Genomic DNA, 11327 nt, shown 5'->3' on the forward strand with positions numbered 1-11327 from the left:
CCCCTATTACAGACTCACATCGGTAGTCATCAAAATCCAAAGATGTTTTGATCCTAAAATATAAGAGGATAAAGTTTTCCCGCTAGGCAAGTTCATTTGTGACCCGCCACCAATTTTCGCCATCGACCGATTCAGCACCAGATTCTTCTGACTCATCATCATCGTCAATATGTTCCTCGCCTTGTTGGATCCACCGAATTGATCTCAAAGATTCAAAATTTGAAGCGGTCCCAGCTGAAGTAGAAACTCCGGTGTCAGAAGCAGTCTTTTTCATATAATGAGGTGGGACAAGCTCGGAGGGCTCGTATTTAGGAATTGGAACATGCTCATTATCAGGAGTATATGCCGAGTAATAATGAGATGTGTCAACCTGCTCTGCAAGAATGGTCGCTAGAGACTTGGTCTCCTTCATAGCACAAGCAAAGACTTCTCGGGTGAATTCCGAGCCATCCAAGTTCTATTCAGGAAACCCGTCTTTTAGAGCCGCCAAGTCCAGCTCTCGTAAATACGCTTTGGCGCGTGCAAGAGCCAGGTTTGCCCTGCCACGGGCTGCTGATTTCCGGGTTTCAAAAACCCACTACGGCACAATGGAGAAATTTTTCAGCATATCTTTGATGGTCTGTGGTGGATATTTTGGATTTTTCGCGACCATGATAGAGTACACAGACCCGGTTTACAGCTTTTCCACATAGGAAATAATTGCTTCCAACTGTATCAAAGGTGGTTGTACCAGGGATTGATTAGTTCGGCCTGCGGACGGAAGAACAAATATGAATCATTTCTGAGTCATCCATTTGAACATCAAAATTAAAGATGGCAGTCAGCATCTTATTGATTTTTTTCACTAGGGTGGAATAATTCTCTTTAAGAGGGCCAAGTTTCCCTTCGGCTTTTTCAGCACGGGTTAAGATGGCAGTTCTTGTTGCTTCAAAATCTTTTTTGACTTGATCAAGATGATCCTGAGCCTAATTGACAGAACTTTGGAGAAGAGTCGCCTTTGATTCAGCCTCAATCTGAAGCCTTTTTCCTTTTTAATTTGGACTTGCACACGTGCAGCTGCCAATTCGGCATGCCCTACGAATTTCAGATAAATAGACAAAGCTTTATCAGGAAAACGGGATTGTGACATGCCTAGAAGATGGGTTATTATACACAACAGAAACGTGGCGATAAGCCGAAGGCAGAGCAAAGATAACAAAGAACATAAGGAAGTTTCGAGCAGATTGCAAGAAATATACTTGGCAATTGGGGGCTAATGCATGTCAATTGTTTAAGGAACATACCATAAAGACCCGACTCATCTAAGCTCTTGGGGGCTACAGGTTGGAGCTTTTACAAACATAAAGACCCAACTCATCTCAAGGAGATGAGTCTGTCCTTGGGGGCTATAGGTCGAAGCTTTTTCAAACATAAAGACCCAACTCACCTCAAGGAGATGAGCCGGCCTTTGGGGGCTACAGGAGATACATAGAAAAGAAAGCCTAAAAGTAATATTGGAAACAAGTAAGCAAGGGGTCTTTACCTCATATTTCTCCAACAAAACACGAATCATATCGGCTTCAATATCCCGGTTCTCAAATAACCGGGTCAAATATTGTTGGTGGATTTCTTCAATACTTAGCAAAGATATATTTGGGATTTCCAACTAATCTTTCCCTTTGGCAAGATTCACTATTTCTTCCTTTGCCACAATCTTGGCAAGAGTAGTGGAAGTAGTGGGAGCCCAGAACTGTTCTTTGACAAAAACAACTTCAAAAGCATTTGGATCAACCGATGGAGTAGGGTCCTTAGCATGAGCCACGAGGCTGGGGTCTCGAGCCGGGCTCGTTGGTTTAGCAGGGAAAACTATGAGTTTTTACGATTCGTCCATTAAAATCGGCTCATCCGAAGGGGACGTCTCAACAACAGTCGTCGGATCAATCGTGACGTACGGGACATATATTTCACGAGTGTCTACTTTGGCGGCTGCCTTTTCGGCGTGAGGGTCCAAGATATCTTGCTTCTTAGTACCAGAACATGACCCTGCCACGCGATTGGATAAAGTAGCCATCGCCCTACACAAGTCATAAGTCGAGTAAATATACTAAAGAGAGTAAAATAAGCAATCAAGTTGTGCTTAGAAACTTACCCACGATTAACATTGAAAGCGAGAAGTTGAGTTGTTGATGAGGCGCCCGAAAATGGGGAAGATTCCTAAAATTAAGAGGGGTTAAAGTTTCAAAGTTTGTATTGAACAAAGAACAACGTGAGTAAGCAGCTCACAAACTTATTACCTCAACACGAGGTTTGTGAGCTGGTGGTGCATGAGGCAAGCGTGGATCTGACTCGTCCGCGTCGCTCCGGGTCTTGCGTTTGGATTGACCAACCAGTCGTGCTTTCTTCAAGAGAAAATTGGTAGCTAAATAAGCTTGATTTGACACTTTTACCTTTCGGACGTCTTATCGTGCCCTTCTCGCAACAAAATTTTCTAAAGAACTGGAAGAGATTTCAATTACCTCAACATTGCTGACTTGGTTGGCTTTGGATCCGTCGTGAGAAGAAGGCATATCAGCAAGTTCAATAAATAAGTGACCAAGTGAATCAAGTCCTACCTCTGATGATTCTTATGAAGATGAACCAACAGCCGGATCACCTTGAGTCGGATCATTTCCTTGGCTCATAGAAGGAGCATGGGCTTGAGGTGTAATGTTCCAAAAGCTAGTACCCTCCTATAAAATAAAGGAGTATGACAAAAGGCAGGTTAAGGATAAATCCAGCAAAGAAACAAAGTGTATATAAAGGAGAAAATATTAATACCTCAGGAGGAGGATTTAACAAATAAAACGGGCTCAAACCAGCGGTGTCGGGGATACACCCCGCAGGTAACCCGGCTTGAAGTATGACCCGCCATGGACTTGGCGACTCACCGGTGACTTAGCAGTGACCTGGCGGGCGCCTCATACTTGACCCCACAGGCGACTTAGATAAATGACGAAGGCCCAAGGCCCGGCGTACACCCTAGCATAAAGCGGCTCATAGAGAGGCCAGGAGGGCCGGCTCACAAGACAAGGCCCAAGAAGAGCAGAGACTCCCTCACAAAGGAAACAAGACCCGGAATAGGATTCAAGAGAGACTAGTCCTATTCCTACTCCTAGTAGGACTCTACATGTAAACCTACCCCTTCCACTTATATAAGGAGGGGTAAGGCGCCCCAAGAGGGACAGATTCAGAACTTAGGTCTAGACAAGACAAATCATGAGATAGACAGATTAGACACCCACGAGATTAGAGGTGCCGAGTCTGCACCCTTGTAATCGAGTCATCATCTTCATCAATGAAACACAAGCAGGACGTAGGCTTTTACCTCCATCGGAGGGGCCGAACCTGGGTAAACTCGCGTCTCTCGATTCCGACCAACCCCTCTCAAGCCGCCCCATGGTTGCGATGGCCTCACACCTAAGTCCTTGTACGAGGACATCTGCCGTGAAAAAACCACAACAGTTAGCGCCCACCGTGGGGCAGATCGCACGGTGGTATTGTGTTCTTGAAGGGATCTTCTTAGGGATCGAGAAGCTTGCAATTTTCCAGAAGAAGATGAGTCGGTCCGAAGGGATCTATTTCAACTCCGATCTTACAAAGGTATCCGCTAACTTCAACTTTCGTCTTTGCTCGAGCACGTGGTCGAAGCCGGCGGAATCAGGATCCATCCTATACAAACGATCTCTATTTCAATCTCGTTGCTCGATGGAGATTAAAAAAATCTACAGTCGGCCCTGTTTTTTACGAGCAGCAGACCGGGTCTCACAGGTGCTAGCATCAACACAACGCGCATCAGATCTAAACTGCGCCGATGAAATCAGAAGCTGTCAGATGAACAAACTGGTCCATGCTACTGATTAACGGATTCAACCCGATCAGAGTCCTTCAACAGCTAATCATATTGTGTCATGAAAAGTGATCACGAAGATAGTACATGGGAGCGCTTGCTTGTAAAAGTTGCATCGTGGTGTGCCTTGCTACTCCATTGGATCAAGTCCCACAATAAACAAACCGAGTTGGTTACGTTCATGGATTACACGGCCAGAGTTTAAATCACATGTGTATACTATACATGCATGTATCTCCATGACCTGGAGATGGTCATGGAGTAGGATTCACCCTACGGAAGAGAGAGGAGTCCACGACCTGAATATGGATTGACTACGGACTCGACCTCGCCAACTGCGCCTGGTTCCACAGCGTCGGGCGTCGATCCTGAGCTGGACTCAGTTTTCCCTGTTGTAGCTCAACTCGCCGCGTGCGAGACACGATGGCCTGGCCTTTGCATATCCGAGTCAGCTGTGCCTTGGCTGCGCCTCAACTGGACCTGAGTCTGCCGGCTCGTCGTGTCATACCCCGCGACTCCAACTCGCCTCCCGCTGCCGTCTCCAGCACGAGCAGCCCTTCCGACGTGGCCGTCTCCACCACACGCAGCACTTCCGCTGCCGCCATGCAGCGCCGAATCGCCGCACCGCGCCACCCACCTCGCTCCAATGCCGCAACTGCCCGCCCTCGAGCCGCTGTCTGCCTCCGCTGCTGGCTTCACTAAGCCATCGTCCACCTCGGCGGCCTCCTCGCGTCGCAGCGCGCTCACCTCTGTTGCGCTCGCACGAGCCGCCACATCACTTACCTCCGTGTGCTCATGTTGTTGTGCGCCACGGCTCCAAGCCTCCAACCCGCCTCGCCCTGTGCAAACCGCCTCGCCAACCTCGCCTTGCTCCGCCACGCACCCGCCATCGCCAGCCTGCTCCGTCTTTACCATGCTCGTGTTGTTCCGCCTCACCAGTAGACCGGCTCATCCCTGCCATAGCGGCTGCAACCCCGCCTCGCTGCACCGCACCTTGAGTCGGCCTCTCCCCACAACAGCTCCACCTCACCCGCTTGGCCGCGCCACCACCATGGCTCCGCCTCGCCCACTCGCCGAGCCAGCCGTCGTTGTAGCCAAGCCGACCATCAGGGATGATCCGTTTCCTGCTCGGGTTACATCAAACAAAGGAAGAGAAAAATCGTCTAGGACATGCTCACGTAAGGTGATGGTGGATTGATCCATTTATAAAAAGGAAAAATGAGAGAAAGACAAAGGAGGAGAGGTTTACCTGGAGGCCTCGTACTGCAAGTAGCTGTTGGTGTCTACCCTAGCCCTCGTCCTCGCCTAAGCTCTCTCTCTCGCACAGATGTAGAAGAAAGAAGGAAGAAGAACGAGGAGAGCGCAACAAGATTTTTGCCCCGCGCACATACGCCACCGGCCGCACGAACAGCCGCTTATATTTCCTGCAGCTCGAACTGCTAGCACACTCGTGTTACAACCATCAAGCATACGGGATTTATACCAGGCTTGTGCACACACGACGCAGCCCATCCCGCCCGCTACGAACGCACGATCTGCATGTCCGGTTGGCCGGGCGCTTCCACGACGCGCACACCGCGGCTTACAACGGATCGCTGACCAAGCTAACTAACTAGCCAGTTCGGCTGTAGACCACGCCACAGGTATCCCCCACGTCCCGCGCTCCCAGGCCCGCGCACCCGACGCGCATGCACGCAGTCACCGCGGGTCGAGTCCAGCGCCCCGACGCGGTCACTCCTCCGCGTATCTCGCCTACACGCAACGGCCCACGCGCTCGAACGCGTGGACACACACGCGCGACCAAACCTGCCACGGCCGAGCATGACGCGTCTACCGCGCGCACGCACGCGCTCCGCGTTGCCGCTCGTCGTGGCTTATTGCCCTACAGTTCACCCCCTAAGCCACAGCCTAGAGCGGGCCGCCGTCCTCGACGCCGACGTCCGCCAGCATCGCGCGCTCCGCTGCCGGCTCCCTCCGCAGCTGGGGGCAGTCCCTCTTGAAGTGGCCGCGCTCGCCGCACTTGTAGCAGCGACCGCGCCGGTTCCCGCAGCTGCTCAACGCCACGCTCTTGCCATCGTCGTCGTCGTCCCGAGCACCGCCGTGTCGACGCTCCCGTGCTGCCCACTGCGCCGCCGTGAGCAGCAGCTGATCGCCGCCACTCTCGTCGCCGTCCTGTCCACGACGCTTGACTCGCTCCTCGAATGCACGTAGCCGCCCGAGCGCCTCATCGAACGCCATGGTCGACGTGTCGCAGAACTGCTCAATGCCGGCGACGACGGGGAACAGGCGATCCGAGACGGTGTCCAGAAGCTTCTTCACGAGCGCCTCGTCGTCCAGTGTCTCCCCAAGGTTCGCGTACCGCGCCATCATCCCCGCTAGCCTCCCGGCATACAGATCCAGCGCCTCGCCATCCGCCATCTTCAGGCGATCAAACTCTCCGCGCAGCTTCGCCGCGCGGACACGATCGGCGCCGACGAACCTCACCTTCAAGGAGTCCCATACCTCCTTGGCGGTGAGCTTCGTTGCCACCTGTAGCAAGACGTCCTCCGGCAACGCTCCCAGGAGCATCGCGCACGCCTCCTTGTCCTTCCTTGCGTTCACCACCGCATCGCCCGGCGCCACCGCCTCCCACACGGTGTGGACGTCGAGGATTGCCTGCGCCCTGATGGCCCACACCGTGTAGTTGTCCGACGTAAGCATCGGCATCGGCAACGACACCAAACCGCCCGCGCCTCCACCGTGTGGCACCATTGCCATCGTCGCCGGCGAGCTCCCGAACCGAAGGCTCTGATACCAATTGTTGGGCCAAACCCACCGACGATCCAAATGCCGGATGAAGGTAGATGAAGGAGACACCATGATTTTTCCGGCGACGAACGCCGCGGCGCACCAACGCCTGTATCTTGGCTTTATTTCTCACAACGACTCGAACACATACATGAGGTACACATGCACGCACGCGGCACAACCCGGAAGAACTCTCACGTCGACCGGACACACATCACGGTACCAACGGAGGCTACATCTTCTAGGCCCCTCACACTTGGCTCGGCACACCCCGTTGCTCGGCAACACACCGGAGCACGGCTACACACACCGGCTCAGCCAACCAATACACATGGGAGGTATTTATACCCATGCGCAAAGACGCACGACTCGGCCACAACTCCACGCACGCACTAACTAGCCTGAACTCCCGGCCACTACTACATCGTGATGCTTATCCTCTAATGACCGAGCCCACTCTCCCATGCGTATAGCTAGCTAACAAACTAATGCATGCATGGACACACTCAACGCAGCTACATACCGGCGTCTAGCTCGACGCACGCACACACGTTGCTTATGCCTAACAATCTCCCCCTAAGCCATGATCTCGCTGCACGATCTGCCGACAGGAGCCCCAACTCATGTATGTCGTCGTCATGCCTGTCTCCGTCCAGCGCCTCCGTGCCCGCTGCCACATGTTGTCTGCTTGCCGCGCCCGAACCGCCGTTGTTGCGTCGCTTGACGTCGATGGACTCCACATCAGACATGACAGCCGCCGCGCCGCACACCTCCATAGACCGACACACGGCCCGGAGCTTCGCACAACCACCAACGAACGCCGACATCGCCGGCACGCCTTCGACACGGCAAACCACGTCCAAGCCAACCAAGCTCATGATACCAGTAGCACGATATATACGGATCGAGGATGTACATCTGCATCATGAGACTACAAACGTATCCGCGTAAAAATATCAGGTGTTGTGTGTTCCACTTATTTTATTATCACATGATAATTTCTTTGAGAGCATTACTTTGGTCTTTGGTATTTTTACGCAAGGCAATTATTCATTATTAAAGAGTCATGATACCGCTAAGATGAAGACGTGCCAACATCAGTTTGGACCGGCGTTCGTCCATATTGGACTACGCCGGCTTACAACACCGCAGCCAACTCTCATGTCCGCAAAAACCAAGATGGCGTGCAATGACGCAGCCAACTCTCACGATCGCGCGACCAAGCCGGCTTACAATGCCGCGGCCAATTCCTGAGTAAGGGCCAAATCGCAAGACAGCTCTCACATTAAACTCAATATGCCGGTGCAGTAATTGTCTATACGAGCCGCCCAACAGACGAACGCAAGTCGCCGACCCCATGGCCCGGTTTATACCAACACACCGGTGCAGTGCTTTCATGTACGAGCCGCCTAACAGACGCGTGCAAGCCTCCATCCCCATGGTCTATTTTCCATCAGCATATCAAAAGAAACATGAGAGTTTGTCATGATGGAAACATCCCTGGTGAAACTACAATTTGAGATGGCCATCGTCGAGACGACAATTCAAAGCAAGCAGCGAAAGAAAAGGAAAGTGGCCCTGAAGGAACCACGAGAGCCACACTACCTGAGAATTAAGCACGGGTCAAAAGTCCATTATTCACCATCAACCCTATGTCGGCTTATGTCCCAATCAAGTATGGAGATTCTCAAGCTGCCTCTTTGAGTCGACTTAAGACTCGGGGGCTACATGGACATGGCTCGGCAGACTCAACTAGGATGAATAATTCAAGAACCCCGGGTCGTTATAGCAATAAAGTTGGCGCCCACGAAATTCGGGGTCTCTGTCATTTCAGCTTCTTGAAAGCATGAGTCTTTATTGTTTCATAAGTCGTCCAAGCATGGACGCTATCAGTATCAAAGAGCATAAGTCGCCATGCTGCACTTATTTCAAAACTGGATACTGGTAAGCCAAAGAGGACCAAAGTTGTCACGTTGCACGGTTCAAACATGGGCGCCTTATATGATTTTGAGAATTAAGCCAGCTTACTTGGGGGCTACTAGTTCCCAAGTCGTTTTGCAGTAAGAGCATAAGCTTATGCAATCCTTTGTCTGACTTTTCCCTAATCATAGGTCACTTGGGGGCTTCTACTCACTGAGTTCAGCCTGAATACCATATTGGCTAGCGAAAAATTAACACATTACAATGCTTATACTGGATTGTGTGTTTGGCGACTCGCCCTATGGTCCCCTGTACTCTTGGCGAGTTAATCTAGTTTGGACCCTAAACTCGCCTTGGTTAAAACATGAAGGGTGCTTCCGGGAGCCGGCATATGAAAAATAGACAAACCAGGGCTTCACTGAACCTGCTTCACCGAAGCTTGACTCGCGCCTGATCAGCCGGTCTAAACAACTAAGGTTGTTGCAAAAGCCTCTTTAGGGTAGCACTAGAGCCTTGCAAGCTCGTCCTACCCTACCGTGACTCACTGACTCGGCCGCCGTGACTCACTAAGCCGGCTTAACCTTTTTGGGTACCACTAGATCCTTGAGAGCTCGTCCTACCCGTCGTGACTCGCTAAGCCGGCTATTGTGGATATAAGCCTGACAGTAGATGTGTAGGGTATGAAAGTAGAGGGCAGAGTCCTAGCTACGGCAAGGTTGTATGAGTTCGGGCCCCTCTGCGGTGGAGGTAACAGCCCTACATCTCAGTGCTCTCGAGCTTTAGTGTCGAGTGGAATATGAATATTACAGAATGCGAACCCTTGTGCCAGAGGGGAGGGGTGGCTTATATAGAGTGTGTTGCCCCTCATAAGTGTCCAGGCTTCAAGGGTGCAATAAGTGAGATTGAATGCATACGTTACAGGTAACGTATGCCATAAATGACACTAACTACAGTAGTCTAACGTCTGACTGTTAGCCTCGCTGGAATGGCTTATGGTCTTCTATGTCGACTGGCTTCTGGTCTTCACCGAGTGGAATTCAGTCGTCGAGTATCAGGTAATCTTCCGAGTGGTTCTTTACCGAGTGGACCAGAGGTAGTCTTTATCCAGTCGGTAAGTATCTTGTGATCCTTAAGCTAATAATGAGGTGTCCTTGGGTAGGACTTATAGGTCAAGCCTATGACCCTACCCTAGGGATATAACCCCATCATTAGCCCCCGAATGGATCGAGGTTGGAGTGGTGAAGGTGTAACTTCAAATATTGGTATAGCAGACTGAATTTGAATGTTCTTCAAATTTCACCGAATTGGATGTCGACTGCAATCTTTATCATTCACATTGATCGATTTTGCTTGGTACAAAATCTCTGAGTGGGTTTGAAGATCCGAGTGAGCAAACGAAATGGCGTGTCTGACAAGATCTTTTGATGTGATCAATAACCCTGTCTGTTCCGGATTTTCTCGGATTCGAAAATTTTGGTTGTCGCGCGTTACGCGGTGATGACGTCATCGACATCAAGTGGGTCATGTCGCCTCGATTCCTGTGCCTCTATCTCTGCCACGTATCTCGTGGTGTCCTTCAAAAGGATAAGTCAAGGGCCCGCTTGCCAACGGCCCAGTCGGCTGGTTATAAAAGCATCGAGCGCTAGGGTTTGGAACAACATCATCTTCTTCCTCTCGCATGTCCTTCCTTATTTTTAGCCACCAACACAGACCGAAACAATCAATCTCATCGCGTCCACCATGACGAAGGGACAAACCGGCAAGTTGGAGAAGGCGAAGAAGAAGGGCGTCGTCAAGTCGAAGAAGCAAACCCTGTCGTCGGGCTGGATCCACGAGGATTTCCTCTGATCCACTATGCGGGAGGAGGATCTCCTCGACCTCGTCGAGCATGGCATGTTGGCAGACAAGTCCTGGAGGCTCCCTAGAGACGAGATCGAGCCCGAGCCGCGGGAGGGAGAACGGGTTCTCCTCCTGACTCACGTCAAAAGAGGTTTCTCTCTGCCGCCCCATCCTTTTATTCGGGGATTCTTGAACTTCTTTGGGGCGCAATTGCATCATTTTCCTCCGAACGCCATTGCGCATCTTTCTTGCTTCATCACCTTGTGCGAGTGTTTCTTGGGGTGTCCTCCTCACTGGGGACTCTTCAAATCTATCTTCACCGTGCGATCCCTGTCGTTGAAAAAAGTTAATCTGACTGACGACAAGACTAATGTCATCCAGTTGTGTGGAGGTTTAGGGCTTCAGAAGAGAGCCAAAAGTAGCTATCCTGCCATGACCTTTCCTGAATCAGTTCGTAACTGGCAAGCTAGTTGGTTCTACTGTAATGATATAGCTCGCCCAAACATGTCGAGTGGACTCCCTCCCTTTACTCTAGAGCGACTGAGTGCTCCGATGACGTTAGCGTTGACGAAGGAGGAGAAAACTCCGGTTGATCTCTTGGTCAAAGCGCTGATTGGTCTAGTCTGCAACAGAGTGACAGGAATGGATCTATTAGAGACCTTTCTCGGCAGACACATCAACCCTCTCCAGGCTCGGGACCACACCATGTGGCATTACACCGGTTCTGAAGACTCGACTCGGTCTCATCCCGAGTAACTGAGTGAAGACATAGTAGCAAAGTGGATCCGCGAAATAACTGGTCCTTGCGATAATCCGATGGGGCAGAAAATTGTTCGGCCCTTCTCAGCTGACAATCCACCGACAAACAAGGTTAGTTCTGGTCTGTTGAACATTGTGGCGTTCGAACCGAGTGCTT

The 11327-nt window shown here is 51.2% G+C and overlaps 1 pseudogene; it reads right to left on the reverse strand.

The window, feature by feature from the left end:
• Positions 1-5773: 5773 nt before the first annotated feature.
• On the reverse strand, positions 5774-6365 carry LOC123405388 (annotated as a pseudogene).
• Between the last annotated feature and the right edge of the window lie 4962 nt (positions 6366-11327).

This window comes from Hordeum vulgare, chromosome 6H (assembly GCF_904849725.1).
Source record: "Hordeum vulgare subsp. vulgare chromosome 6H, MorexV3_pseudomolecules_assembly, whole genome shotgun sequence".
Lineage (NCBI taxonomy): Eukaryota > Viridiplantae > Streptophyta > Magnoliopsida > Poales > Poaceae > Hordeum > Hordeum vulgare.